The sequence below is a fragment of the Rhinichthys klamathensis genome, unplaced genomic scaffold (genome assembly GCF_029890125.1).
Source record: "Rhinichthys klamathensis goyatoka isolate OS25496 unplaced genomic scaffold, OSU_Roscu_1.1 h1tg000048l_1, whole genome shotgun sequence".
Classification (NCBI taxonomy): domain Eukaryota; kingdom Metazoa; phylum Chordata; class Actinopteri; order Cypriniformes; family Leuciscidae; genus Rhinichthys; species Rhinichthys klamathensis.
In genome coordinates this window covers 932,986-949,531 of record NW_026606594.1, presented here as the reverse complement: position 1 = coordinate 949,531, position 16,546 = coordinate 932,986, and positions in this window count along the sequence as shown.

Here is a 16,546-nt window from a genome sequence, read left to right as displayed (position 1 = left end):
TTTTTTTTTAATTAATACCATGGTATTATTGTGTCTCGTCATAGACATGGCATAATTACCTGTTTTGTAACTTCACATAATTCTAGAATTAACTAATGTACCATACTACCATGGTAGTATTTTTGGAGGTAGCTTGGTACCATTTAAGTATATGAATTTTAGTACCGTAGTATATTTCAAGTATCGTAGCACTATGAAACACCATTACTGTACCATGGTTCCAAGATTGTAATTAGAATTACCCTGGTAAATATCTTCTATCCATGTTATAAAAATATGATGATAATACCATACAGTGATTTCCAGTGTATTCTTTGAAGTAGCATTACAAGGTTATGTGCGTGATAATACCAGTATGATGATAATTAGACAATATGGAGTTTAAAAGCACAATGGTATTAACTTCTGATACTATCACTGACTGAACCATTTATGATTGAGTGCAACAGTGGAGCTCTGTTGTGGTTCATTTGTCATTCACACTTTTGAGGTGAATATAATATTTATATAGAATAAATACACTTTTTGACATTCACAGTTGTTGTCAGACCAGTCATGTATTTGCAAACAGTTGACATCTCTACGTGACACGTCCTAATTCTAGCTGATTGCACACATTCACTGAGTCGCAGCATCTGTTTGCTCTCTTGCTGTCCCTCAGGGACTATGCAAATTATTAGCATTAGCATAAATTCTCAACGTCTTCAATCTAGAAAGCCTAATCCGGTGTCATGAGAAATCCTCCCTCGAAATCGAGTCTCCATTAGGACCTCAAGCAATTGGCTCTAAGACCTTGTAATGGGTACTGTCTTTAGTGCCTGAATATAATTCCTACAAAATAACGTTGTGATGCATGTAGTTTGAACTGTTATAATGACTGTTAATGTGTGTTTTAGTTAGTGTATTAGCATAGCATACATACACCATTAGCCTGGTAGCTTAGCATAAAATAAAGCTTTAAATAAAAAAAAAATGTACTTTGCACTTAAGGCCTGTTCACACCAATGTGTATGTTCGGCACAAAAATTCTGTACGAATTTTGGATGCAATTTGTCTGTTCAGACCGATTTGTCTGCTTGTCACAGAGAAGAAAGTAAGTCAAACAGTATTTACATGTTTGCAAACAGTCAGATTTTTGTATTCACTATTTTATTTAAAAAAAAATTATCAAACAACAGCAAATACTAGAGAACAGAGACAAAGTATTCTGTTCATGAGTGGCACCAGGTCTTGGTTTTAAGGTTTTAACCATAGACTGGTTTTAACTGCAGCGGCTCTAGCCATGTGACCAAAAGCGCAAATCTTATTGGTTTACTAGTTTTCTCGTAGAGATTTGAACCCTTCTCTGTAAAAAAATCTCATTGACGGCATGCAAAAGTTCTCATCGGCCTGAACAGACACATCGCACCAAATTTTCACAACGAATATTTGTCTTGGTGTGAAAAGGCCTTTACACTACATGTACACTCTTAGAAAAAAAGGTTTAATGGGGTTCTATTTAGAACCCTATAGGGTTCTTGACTCAACTTTAAAGAACTATTTGTGCCAAAAAAAGGTTCTGTATAAGGTGAAATGTCTTAAATGATTGCATAATATTTTCAGATTTAATTGGTTATTTAAAAAATTTTCAACTGATAAAGTAATTTTAATTAATGATTAAAATAAAAAATTAATTAAAGTAAAATGTATTAATTAGAACTAAATCCTAAGATGGGACTCCCTAAAAGCTGTGTATATATATATATATATATGAAGCCCCTGAAAGATAAAACCATTTAAGGTTCTATACAGAACCTTTTCTTTTTAAAAGTGTACTAACAACAGTCTTTAATATAATTACTTTAGTGTGAAATGTCCAAATATTTCAGTTATTAAAAGAATGATGTAATGATGCTCTATTATTTGTATTATTATTATTATTTATTAACAGTTTATCAAGCAAAATAAATTACCTTGTCCAATTAGTTTTACACACTACATAGTAAGCAATTATGTACGTATTATAAATAAAAAAGGTGCTGACATATCATGAAAATCTGACTTTTTTTCCGTGTTTAAGTTATAATTGGGTCCCCTGTGAATCTACCAACCCAGAAAACGTAAAAAGTGACAACCCAGTAACTATGTTTTGGTGAGCCTTTCTCTGCAAGCAAAATAAGCCGATCAGATTTCTCTCCCCTTCTGACGTAGGAAGGGGATCTTATTATAATATTACCACTCCTTAATCTGCACGTTTCCACCCATGGCACCGCCATTTGAGCAAAGCATGCAAACTGTTCTGTCACAGATGAGCACACAACACTATTTAGAGTCCCAGCCTCAGATGAGACAAGAGAGCAATGAATTATTTTTATTTTCAACAGAAATCCCCCAGAAACAGATGAATCAATGTAACTCCACAACAACTACATAAATGTATCCACTAACCATTCAGAAATATCCAGGTGCATCTAAAAGTTGCAACCTCTTTCTGAGTCTCTCTGTAAGGCTGCACTCCACTACTGGTTATTTCTGAGATTATTCGCGTGTTTTGTTATTGTATCTGAAGCTAAAGTAAAGGATCGGCCGTCTTCTGAACAGAGGCGGGGAGCAGCAGCTCATTTGTATTTAAAGGGGCACACACAAAAACGGAGCGTTTTTGCTCACACCCAAAATGGGGCAACTTTGACAAGTTATAATAAATCATCTGTTTTTTTTTTTTTTTTGCTGAAATTTCACAGACACATTCTGGGGACACCATATATTTATTATTACATCTTGTGAAAAGGGGCATAATATGTCACCTTTAATGTTGTTTGTGTATACTTAGTATAACTTAATAATTGATAGTTGATGGAGGCCCGATTTTGAGACCGGGTTACTCAGAACACAGTGTTTTTTCGAGGCACAGTTAAAATTAGCTTGCGTTGTTGTAAGCAAATGTTTTGACTCTTAAAGGAGAACTCCGGTGCAAAATGAACCTTTGGTCTAATTACACATTGTTACCTAGTCAACCGTTATCAGAGATTTGTTTTCATGGTTATCGAATGTAAATAGTTTTATCTCTAAAAACAGTTTAGCCTATAACGCTAGTATAACGCTAATATATAGGGCATAGAGTAATGACAAATAAAAATCGCTTGTTAATACCACTAACAAGGCTCAAAATAGCCCCACACTAACACGGTAGCATAATGAGGGTCCCTACCTTCAAACCGAAGCATTGAGAACTTTGTCAGTGTCCAGACAGTTTAATAAGAAGATATTTTATACATACAGTCAACTTCGCGTATACAGGCAGAAGCCATCTTTGAAAAACAGTCTCAACCAGTCGATCTACGAACGCCGATCCAAGCCTGCTGTTCGCGCTCACCTTATCACAACTATAGCTCGTTCACATCTCACCAGCGGACTTGGATCGGCGTTCGTAGATCGACTGGTAGAGACTGTTTTTCAAAGATGGCTTCTGCCTGTATACGCGAAGTTGACTGTATGTATAAAATATCTTCTTATTAAACTGTCTGGACACTGACAAAGTTCTCAATGCTTGGGTTTGAAGGTAGGGACCCTCATTATGCTACCGTGTTAGTGTGGGGCTATTTTGAGCCTTGTTAGTGGTATTAACAAGCGATTTTTATTTGTCATTACTCTATGCCCAATATACTAGCGTTATACTAGCGTTATAGGCTAAACTGTTTTTAGAGATAAAACTATTTACATTCGATAACCATGAAAACAAATCTCAGATAACGGTTGACTAGGTAACAATGTGTAATTAGACCAAAGGTTCATTTTGCGCCGGAGTTCTCCTTTAAGAGGTGTACAGGTATACTGCCGCTTCTCTTGATGTGTGATGGTGCCTTGATGTTCCTTGTTGGAGCATCCGTTATTCTGTTGGTTTACCTGTGGGTCTACTATCTGTGGATCTGTTCATCTAGCCATGGTTTATTACATCAAAGCATCATTTTACCAACTTGGAAGATCATTTATGGCAATTTGTCTTTATGGTTCTTCACACCAAGACATTTTTATCTGTATTATCCACTTTGAAACCTTCTTAAAGATCCCATTCCTGCTTCTGTCTAAAATTTTAGGAGGAAAAGCCATCATGCGCTCTTTGGAATGACCTCATCTATCTCAGCTCCAAGCGGTGCACTCTCATCAGTCCCTTTGGACATTCATACCATATCTTGCGATGAGATTACCCCCTTCTTACTCCGACCCTACCCCCTACAAGAGCCTAACACACCTCATTTTTAGCCAACACTTGGTATTCCCTCCATCTGGAGACTCATGTTCATCCATTCATTCTACCCTCCTTCTCCGTTGTGTATGAACTTTGTGTCAAATCTCCCAGGACCTTTCTGTTTCCTCACCCGAATGATTTCTGAATTATTAATCCCCTTCTGCCATTGGAATTCTCCAAGGATTTCCAAGCCAGTGGTAGATAACCTTTGATGTTGAGGTTGAATTGGGCCTGAACAGTTGGGTATATAGGGGCCAATTCACAATTAGATGGCAAGTTAATGTGTTTCTGTAGACTTGGCCTTTTCCTTTCTCTTTTCTCTTTCTCATTATTATGTTGTCTATAAAATGGGAAACAAACATCTCCATTAAAATACTGCCTGCTGAGGCACACCCACTTTTATGTAGATTAGTCAGTGAATTAATTCACACATGATAATTCTCTGTGAATAGGTTCCCCTTTGCCTGTCTTAGGGGGATAATTAAGTCAAAAAATCAATATTTACTCACCCTCATGTCATTCCAATCATGACTTTCTGTCTTCTGTGGAAGAAGATATTTTGAAGAATGTCCAGAGTGCTCTTCTCCATAAAGAGGACTGGGGTTGCCGGCAGTGTCAAAGTACTCAAGACTGGATTCGGTCTCAAGTCCGTCTCATGCTCTTGGACTTGGTCTTGACCCTGAATCAAGGACAAGTCCGATCCCGAGTACTACAACATTGCGGTTACGTTGCATTACATAAATATGCTACAATAAAAAAAAGGCTGTGTCAAACCTTGCTTTTTGTGTCTCATAGACGCAAAAGCTGACACAATGTGTCTTGATGAACCATTTTTAAATTGAACACATGCACAAATATGATTTGAGAGCTACGGGAAAAGGGGAAGAATTTGATTCTCATGGATAACAGATTAAAACTATTTCTGAAAACTTCAAGGGCAGTGTACAAATCAAACAGGCTATGTTTATGATATGTTTTTATGTTGATTTTTGAAAGCACAGAAAAAAGAAAATCAGGAACAACGTGAGGGTGAGTAAATGAATGTTCAATTTTGGATTGACTGTCCCTTTAAGAACTGTTTATCATATGAAAATATTGAAGAACAATCTAAGAACATATATCCCACAAAATCAATTCCTGTTCAGAGCAAAGTGGCAGAGATTTTGAAAGGATGACTCTTTCTTATTGATATTGAGGCCTCAGCCCTTTTGACACTGCCACCATCAAACTCTCATGAGGAGTGATAAATCAACTGTCACATGTAGGAAGCATTAAGAGACCTTTAGAGGAAGCTCACGATTTCCATTAAATTGAAACTGCTCTATATCCTGCTCTCTCTCTCTCTCTCTCTCTCTCTCTCCTTTTTCTCCTTGAACAGAGATTAATTCTGCAGTTCTGCTCAGTCAGGTACTTCACTCCAGTCCGGTGTGATGCTCTTTTGGCCAGACTTCCTTCTCTACTGCCAAACTGAGAGTCTCTAAGGATACCTGACTAGAGCCGGCTAGACGGAGGTTTTCTGAGCTAATCTGTGTGTGTCTTTGGCAGATGTAGTGTGTGTGTGTGAGCACTATATTTAGTGCGAAGACATAGTTTTAGTGTGTCTACACACTTGAGATGCTTGTTTTGCCCTTGTTGCTACTTTTATTGATAGCTGTTGAAGATAGACAGAAAATGATGGCTAGAAGGTGGAGGGTTTTGAAATAATGTAAACCAGAATCGAACATGCATCACCAATTTAAGCACCACAGCTCAATGTCACAGAGGCAGTGTGTCCAAAATAAACCAAGTCTTGGGGCAAAAAGGGCCACCAAAACTAGAGTTCAGCGCACACACGCACGCACGCACACAGGTGTGCTATTATTATCAGGTAAATACATATCTAAAGTAGTTCAGGTCTCGACTGCATTACAGTTCCATGTCACTTCGCCAAATGATTTCAGTTATTTCAAAGGTTTTTACAGCCTACAGAAACAAAACCCACAACGACACTGACCGAGCAAATACATTTATTACACAATAGGATAAAAACGAACAATTATTTCAACGTTTTTGACACAAAATTAAGTTTTATAATGTATTATGCATTTATTAGTTATTATGGATGAGCACATATCTTTCTAACCCTCTCTATCAATTGATCAATGAAATGAGAGGTGGAGAGCAAAGTAGCTTCTTCTCAGAGCACCGCATGTAATTACGTCACAGCAGTCTCCTACACTAGTCTCCAAACAAGCTTATTTAGAAAGATTTTGGATTAAGTTAGCTGAAGTTTTAGTTTTAGCACCAACAGTGGGGTAACAGCACCGTTACCGGATTGCTGTGATCATCCATGGTAAATCGATCTAGATCCTGTTGCTCTTAGGATATGAGTTTTTCAACTCAGTGATGTTTCTGTGATTGCTTCTGTTGAATGGGATTGAGTGCAAAAAATGTATCTCACAAAATAACCATGACCAACAATCACTCTGTGATTGCAGACCTAACCTATTTCATGCTTTCTAATTGTGAAAGTTGATAAATTAGTGCCGTTCAAGTTCAAAGGTTTGGGGTCAGAAAGATTTTTTGAAAAGAGTCCGCAAGGTTGCATTTATGTGATAAAAAAATACAGTAAAAACTAACATTGTAAAAAATATTATTACGATTTAAAATAACTGTTTCATATTCAAATGTAATTTATTCCTATGAAGGCAAAGCTGAATTTTCAGCATCATTACTCCAGTCTTCAGTGTCACATGATCCTTTTAAATAGATTTAAAAAAAATCAGATGATAAAACCATTTAACCTTAACAGACATAATATTAGGGTTAGGGTTAGTATATTACATAAAAATGATTAATATTACCATGATACATTTCCAAAGAAGAATTGGAATACCATACTACATGTCCAAATTACCATGATAGTGCCATTGTGCGTGTCTAAAAAAGGACCGTATTACCACGGCCCGTCAAAAAAACAATATCATGATTCTTTTCTTGTAGGTGTTCCAGGAATTTGATAAATATAATTTCCTTTCAGACTTAATTTTGACATAATTGGCACTAAAACTTGTGTCAAAATCATTTCATGTTTTTAAGCTTCATTACCCCTGTCGGCTTGACGCAAGCTGTGTATGGATGCAGTTGTAGCTTTCTGTGAATAAATATCTCAGCACTGATACACCCCTGAGACATGGAGTGAATGTAAGGTTTGCTCCACAGGCTTCAGGTCCCCTCATGCATGTGTGTTACGTGTTGGGCATCAGAAGTCCGGCTATGTTGTGTTGCGCATTGCCCTAAACCCACCACTCAGGGCGGAACAGCCATTAGCAGCTGCCTGTCAGCGAGCTTCAGCCTGGATGGTTGCTTGGCAACTGAGACCCTACATGGCCAATCAGCATGTAACAGGAGGTTATTCTGCATAAAGCAGGTCAAGAATCACCCCTTAATTCCACTCACATGTCCTTTCTCTTCATTTCAAGGGAGATGTGAATGCCTCAAGGACATACATGTTTTTTGGAACACTATTCAATCTTTACTCAGAATGTTTTTATATGGTGAATGGTAAATGGACTGCATTTATATAGCGCTTTCACAGACCCAATGGCCACCAAAGCGCTTTACATATTGCCTCACATTCACCCATTCACTCACTCATTCATACACCGACGGTGGTATCAGCCATGCAAGGCGTCATCCAGCTCGTTGGGAGCAGCTGGGGTTGGGTGTCTTGCTCATGGACACCTCGACACTTGGTCAGGTGGAACCGGGGATGGAACCACCAACCTTCTGGTTTGTAGACAACTTACATGAACCACTGAGCCACTGCCGCCCCAAAATATTCGAAAATAATATGGCTACTACATTTTTAAACACAAATTTAAAATACAGGTCCTTCTAAAAAAAATTAGCATATTGTGATAAAGTTAATTATTTTCCATAATGTAATGATAATTCAGGTCTTTTATTGTTTTAATACTGATGATTTTGGCATACAGCTCATGAAAACCCAAAATTCCTATCTCAAAAAATTTGCATATCATGAAAAGGGTCTCTAAACCAGCTATTAACCTAATTATCTGAATCAACTAATTAACTCTAAACACCTGCAAAAGATTCCTGAGGCTTTTAAAAACTCCCAGCCTGTTTCATTACTCAAAACCGCAATCATGGGTAAGACTGCCGACCTGACTGCTGTCCAGAAGGCCATCATTGACACCCTCAAGCAAGAGGGTAAGACGGAAAGAAATTTCTGAACAAATAGGCTGTTCCCAGAGTGCTGTATCAAGGCACCTCAGTGGGAAGTCTGTGGGAAGGAAAAAGTGTGGCAAAAAAACGCTGCACAACGAGAAGAGGTGACCGGACCCTGAGGAAGATTGTGGAGAAGGACCGATTCCAGACCTGCGGAAGCAGTGGACTGAGTCTGGAGTAGAAACATCCAGAGCCACCGTGCACAGGCGTGTGCAGGAAATGGGCTACAGGTGCCACATTCCCCAGGTCAAGCCACTTTTGAACCAGAAACAGCGGCAGAAGCGCCTGACCTGGGCTACAGAGAAGCAGCACTGGACTGTTGCTCAGTTTTGCATGTCATTCGGAAATAAAGGTGCCAGAGTCTGGAGGAAGACTGGGGAGAAAGAAATGCCAAAATGCCTGAAGTCCAGTGTCAAGTACCCACAGTCAGTGATGGTCTGGGGTGCCATGTCAGCTGCTGGTGTTGGTGCACTGTGTTTTATCAAGGGCAGGGTCAATGCAGCTAGCTATCAGGAGATTTTGGAGCACTTCATGCTTCCATCTGCTGAAAAGCTTTATGGAGATGAAGATTTCATTTTTCAGCACGACCTGGCACCTGCTCACAGTGCCAAAACCACTGGTAAATGGTTTACTGACCATGGTATTACTGTGCTCAATTGGCCTGCCAGCTCTCCTGACCTGAACCCCATAGAGAATCTGTGGGATATTGTGAAGAGAAAGTTGACAGACGCAAGACCCAACACTCTGGATGAGCTTAAGGCCGCTATCGAAGCATCCTGGGCCTCCATAACACCTCAGCAGTGCCACAGGCTGATTGCCTCCATGCCACGCCGCATTGAAGCAGTCATTTCTGCAAAAGGATTCCCGACCAAGTATTGAGTGCATAACTGAACATAATTATTTGAAGGTTGACTTTTTTTGTATTAAAAACACTTATTTTATTGGTCGGATGAAATATGCAATTTTTTTTAGATAGGAGCTGTATGCCAAAATCATCAGTATTAAAACAATAAAAGACCTGAAATATTTCAGTTGGTGTGCAATGAATCTAAAATATATGAAAGTTTAATTTTTATCATTACATTATGGAAAATAATGAACTTTATCACAATATGCTAATTTTTTTAGAAGGACCTGTAATTAAAAGAAAAAGAAAATGAGTCATGTTTGCCTGGAGCTGCCCCCCGACCAAAAGTAGTCGTTCATTTAAGCCACTAGCCGCACGTTTACATCTTCACAGTATAGTGGATGCGCCTATAGAGAGAAATGCAAGTTAAGTTAAACGTCATGCAGGTAGCGTGGTACTAATTTAGCTTCCACACTTGAACACTTGTATAAGAAGCACCTAATAATAGTGTACATTTATAGGTTAACATTATAGCAAGTGGCCATGTAAAGTTGCCAATGTTTGGCTACAACTTACATGTTTCAAAGGCCATGTTTGAGCTCGATGAGTTATTTGCCTGCAGAGTTTGCACGTCACCTTTTTGCAGTCCTTTACCCTCTCGTAATGATCTCACACTGGATTTCCTCCCCAACTTAATTACCACATGGACCAGCTGTGTTAATAATCTGTCGGTCATGGACTACGTGACTACACTTACTGTGGATTTTTTTTCCTGTGACCAATGACCATCAACGTGTGGTTGACTATTAGCGGCCAACCCTTTTATAATGGTTGCCAGTGTGTAGCTATGTAGTGTCTAAGCTGTTTTTACCATCCATCCATCCATGCATCCATCCATGCATCCATCCATCCATCCATGCATCCATGCATCCATCCATCCATCCATCCATACATACATACATACATACATACATACATACATATGCACGCACGCACGCACGCACGCTATTGGTCCCGTCTTCAATGCGAGTAAATTGTTTTGCCCACCTGTTTTATCCTCCATAATTGCTTAGAAAATAGCATAACTCTCCTCAACAACTTGCATGATTTGATTTGAGATATCCCCCATCTCCATAGCACAAATGTTTTGGGACTAACTGTGAGCCATGTTTAATGCTTAAGGTTAGGGATTTAAAAAAAATATGCCTTAGCAAGCTGTGCTAATAAGAATACGATAGCCGTACTTGCAAGTGGACTCTTAGCAATAAGCAGGGCATCTTCTCATTTACATTCTCATCATGCCAGATGGATAAACACAATGATGAACTAATCTAGGATTGCCTTCAGCATGAGAAGATATGCAGCATTTTATCTCTGATTAAGTTAATCCTGTCTGTAGTGTATCTGAGTGTTCGGTGTGTCTTCACAAGAGACATAATTTCTCAGGTCTTGCAGGGTTTAGCCATCTCTTTGGTAATTAAAAAAAAATGTATTTACGGTACATACATCTCTCTACATCCAAACACCTTATCTGTCTGCAGATTGATATCACCAAAACGGTATTTCCCCCCCCCTGATCTATAGCATTAAAATGTGTCTGAGCTCACCAGTTTCTTCTTTCAAGCAAAATCCCCACAGGTTCTGCTGCAAAAAAAACACCTTGCACAGATTGAAGATATACATCATATCTGGACACTCAAGACGTGGAATGTTTTATTCATGTCACAAGTATTGTCAAAGAAATGAGATAGAGGCGGGTTTGTTTCAAGGCTAGTGACTAGCAGTCTTTGAATTGAGATGTTTGGAAGGCCTGATGCATCGTCGCTTAAAAGCTCTTTGTGCTTTAGGGACCATTTTGTTTATTGAGTCCTGTCTCAGATTTGGAGGAGACTATTAAAGTTTAGTTTACCAAATAACATGGTGGGAGGACAGATACGAATATTGTGTTCGCAGTAGGCATGTGCCGGTATCAAATTTTCATGCTGCGATTAATTGATTGAGCTTTTATCACGGTATACGGTATTATCACGATATTTTAATTGCACAAGAGAAACAGATGGATTGGGGGTATCTAAAAAAAACTTGCATCACAATGTGTAATTGTGATTGTCAAAACATTAATTTTATTTTTTAGTGACAACATGTTACAATGTTTACATGGTACAGTTACTGAGGCTACTGTTTGTATTATTGCTTAACACAATTTTCACGATTTCAATTAAATTCTTGGATTTAATTTCAATCTTGATTCAATATTGACTCATTTGGATAAATATTAGGTAGGCTACAGTAGATAGTCTGCATTAAAATTTTTCTCAAGAAAAAATATCTCACATAATGCTGTAAACATACAGAGAGAAATTAAATATAATGCATACAATATAAATATAATATTAATATAAATATAAAAATGCAATATGCCGTAATTTTCATTATAATAACAATTATATAATGACAAGTAAACATGTATTAAAATATGTAATATAGTGCACATATTTAGCAAAATACTCCTCTCTATAGCTATTTTCTTATAGTCAACTAACATTAAACGGCTTTCCTGAGGTAAAAGTAACGTTCTGTGACATAATTGTTCTCCTGCAGTTTTATTGACCTCTTTCCGTGGTTGAAAAACACTGATTGATCGAAAGTACGTACCTTTCGGTGGGTTGTACTGTATCTTTAATAAAAAGTAACAGATGATCGGTTTACTTGAACTGAGGCGCGCGATCTGTCACGTCACATTTACAAGCAGCAAAACAGTATTTATTGTCTGAATTTCGTTATAAAATGGACAGAACCTGAGAGCTGATGTTTTTCATATCAAAAGTAGCCTGCTCTGTCTAGTCTGTCGGTGTCAGTGTCCTCTTTGGTCCGCGATTTTTCTCTGCGTGAGAAAATGGATGTGTGGCGCGAGACCGTGTGAAAGTGTCAATTGCGTGAGTCTCAAGCTGAATGCGTGAGAGTTGGCAGCCATGCGGGGGATAAATAGTCGGCAGCGTTCCTCCTTCCGCCGTGCTTCTTCTCCACGTGAGGATTGTTTACATTAGACTAGAGTGCGCACTGCATGCACACAGTGCTTATACATGTGATGTGGGGATTGTTTACATCAAAGTGCGCACGTGTTTTGCGCAGCATAGGCTTACGCATTGTTTTTTAAGCGGTTGATGGAAAATAAGCTGATGCGCGTTCTAAAAATCTAAATTCGGATCTATTATTTTTCACGGTATTTCGAAGTCCCCGCGATAACAATATCGTGCATATTCATTACCGCGATTTATCGCATTACCGAATACCGGCACATGTCTAGCAGTGTTCTAGAGAGGAACTGAAATAATCTGGCATCTTTTATATTTTAAAGATGTAGTAAGTATTTTCCCACTTACATTTTTTCGCAGAAAGATATATTTAGTACTTTTGACAAACATTTAAAATGATGAGAAACATGGTCATGTCAGTGGCCTAGAAAAAGTAGTTTTATTCTCTTTATGGGTGGCCAGGTCATTTTCTTCAACAAAAGTTGAGTGTGTGGTTACAAACAAAGAGAACAGGGCTAGTTAACAGCCTGGAGAACTGGGATCCCCATCCGGTCTGAAGCCAGTGTCTTTTGTCACACACCACAGTCCAATTAGCTCCTAGCTGCAAGGGGCCAATCTGTTGGAATTCCCCGTATGGTTTGAGTTTGCTCTCATTTTCTGTCTCTTTACTGGAGTTAGGGAAGCCCACCAGTGCTTTGGCAACTAAGCCCTACAAAAATGAAGAAAGAACACAGGTGGAAATACATGAACAGCCTTTCTGTGTTTGATATGTAAATGTTCATGTTGGTAGGAGCTGCTAATTAGAAGGATCGTTCCATTGGAGAGATACGCGTCCAGTAGTTTCCAGCACATATTTCAAGACCAAACCCTTTATGACCAGACACCCTTTTTTGGGAATAAATTAGATAGAAATTAAACTTTAAGTTCACAAACGCACAATAGAACTTTATTATATCGCTGGATGCTTGTTGTTTCTAAATGCTTATAGTCAAAGAGATTTGTTAGATCTGATGCTGTTCTATTGTGATTCAAGTCTTGTGTGAGTGAAGATTTTTTTTTGAAGTTTTTGAAGTAAATTTTGTTGATTGATTGATTGAAGATGGGAAAGGGTATTTTCTGCATGGTATGTTCTGCTTCTAACTCTTTAATCAGTGCATATGAGAATGAAAGCTGTACTATTGTTTATTTGTACATTTAAACACCCTGGCAACAATCACATCCAGTGTTTGTGTGCTGATTTGTTCTTGAGGTGGTTTTTAGCATTTACATTTATTAATTTAGCAGAAACATTAATCCAGATTGGCTTACAAATAAGTAATGCAATCAGAGTAGTACAATATTAGTGTAAAGTGCAAAAACACTAGTTAGTTAGTCAAATCTCCTCAGAAGAGGTGTGTTTTCAGTCATTTTTAAAAGAAATTGTATGATGGGAAGTTTGTTCTATGATTTAGGGACAATGATTATTTCTGAGTTCTGTATGCAGCAGCAGACGATTAAATTCGATGTGTACGGCGTTCGGCACTAGTGGTGGGGATTTTGATTCATCCCAGTCTCTTTTAAATCTTTTCATTCTGAACCTGTTCACCAAAAAGATTAATTCGCTTATTTGTTTAATGGCTCTTTCTGTAGGCAACATCATTACACTAGTGAGTCGCTTTTTGTGCGTTATGAGTGAACCATTTACCATTGAGTCGTTCACAGCCTAAACTAATTTTTAGGGTACTTACAATTTTGGTTCAAAGATATTACATTTTTCCAGATCTATTAGACCCCCCCCCACAACCCCCCCCCCCCCCTCAAAAAAATACAAAGCACTTCGAACATATAATGATTTGAATATATCTTTCCTATGATATATATAATTGTGTCAATGTCAGTAAGTCTTTTAAAATATTAGAAAAATGTACATTTTTAAGACAAGTTCTGTTCAGGTTGTAAAATGCCATGTGGCATGATTGTCTAATTCATGATATGTTAAAACTAAAATGTGCACACATCTATGTTCTATGCAAAGGTAAATATATTGTATTACTTTCATGGCAATAGCACACCTCTGCTCAACAGGTTGTATGGTTTGAGATATTTTTAATGTCTGTTGCATGAACAAGTTACACACTGAAGTTTAATATTTAGGGGTTTGTTCAGCTGCTGGCCACCATTTTCATCAAAATATTAAAAATCTCAAAAAGCATGTTAAATTACCAATTTGCCCTCTGAAGGATATCATGATGTTTCACATGTGATTATTATGCAGAGTGTGAGTGTTGATTTACATGAATGTTGTATAATCCAGAAAATTGGATTAGCAACAGTGGAATTAATCCTTTCCACTCCAGGTTTAAAGTGTTAGATAACAAATCACCTGAATTTATTAACAGCTCATTCGAGCAGCTTTATAGAGCACCCATCAAACTTTGACACAAATGAAATAATAAGACAAGCTCTAGTTTTTATTTCACTAATTATTATTGTTGTAAATAATTCTGAATTGATAGTTTTAATGCCCTGTTCCTTATGATATCCATCACTGTGATGAAGGGCAGTAAACAACTTTACTACACAGCTTTATGAGGAGTTTACATGGTAGTAGTCATGTAATAACTCGGCTTCCGCTGGGATGACACACAGATACAATGGTTTATCAGGAAGTAGGGTCTCGTAATCCCTCTCCAACAGCTCTCAAACACCGGCCTAGTTCATCTGCACCTCTTCACCGCATCAAACACACACACACATTCAAAACACGGAGATATCCTTTACAGACCTCACAGAAATCACAAGAGCTTATCTATTCTCTCCTCTCACACACTAGTCATATGTCGATTTGTGTTTCGGTAACCTGAGTCACTGGTGTGAAATCAGCAAGGAATTTGCTCAAGCTGAGCAGGAATTAGACGATACAGCACGATACCGCTGCAAATGTGAAACCTTAAAAAGAGCTTGTAAAGCTGGAGTAAATGTCAAGCTTGATAAAACACATTCTCTTTGATCTTTAAAAACCCTAGCTGCAGTATTCAGACACTCAAAGCAAGCGAAACTCGACCTAATGTGCGACTGTTCCATGTTTATTCATATTCAGATTTTCTGTTTTAGCATCAGCATTTCTAAAGGCTGAATATCTTTGGCAGGACTGAAGGATGTTGAACCAGTACGAACTTCTTTCATCACAAAAGGACATGTACAGCATATACACTCACCGGATACTTTATTAGGTACACTTGTTTAACTATTCATTAACACAAATATCTAATCAGGCAATCATATGGCAACCCAATGCATTTAGTTGTGTATACATGTTCTGCGTCCGAAATTGCATACTCTCTTGAGTAGGTACTTATTTTGAATAAGTAAATGACCGCTAAAATAGTATGTTCTATATAGGATGAGTGTGTGTAGTATGAATGTAATCCGGATGTACTACATTCGCCTTGCTGTCATTATCACGTGACCTACAGCATCAGTTGCGTCGCTTCACTACCATTCACAAATCCTCTCCCGTTTTTGCCTACGCTTTTATGAGTAAGTTACTGTGAATACTTCTTTTGTCACATACTGTTTTTCACTTACTATATAGTAGGGAAGTATGCGATTTCAGCCATGGTCAAGCGGATCTGCTTACTGTAAGTTCACACTGAGTGTCAGCTGGGGCCAGTTGCATAAACATAGTCGCTAACTTAGGACTGTTACTTAAGAACTAGTTTGATCATTAGACCAATCTACCTTTTTATGTAACTGACTTTAACAAGTTATGACCAGTGTGGCCTTGTATTAATGGTTCAGGCTGCTGCTGGTGGTGTAATGGATTTGAGCCCCTTCGTACCAACTGAGCATCTTTTCAATGCCACAGCCTACCTGAGTATTGTTGCTGACCATGTCCATCCCTTTATGACCACAGTGTACCATCTTCTGATGGCTACTTCCAGCAGGAAGCTCACAAAGCTCAAATCATCTTTCTTGAACAGGACAATGAGTTCACTATACTCAAATGTTGCAGTTTATTTTTATTTTATTTGACAAAATATATGTACAGATATAATATAAAAAACGTGAAGCCATTTACATCAAGTTACTACCTGAGATATTATTCTCCCTACAAGAGGCAATTACTACAGTGTGTGTAAAGATGTTATGTGAACTATTTATTTCCAGTGACAAGTACAACATAGTGTTGTTGATACAGCGCACTTCAGTGACAGCTCTCTCTCTCTC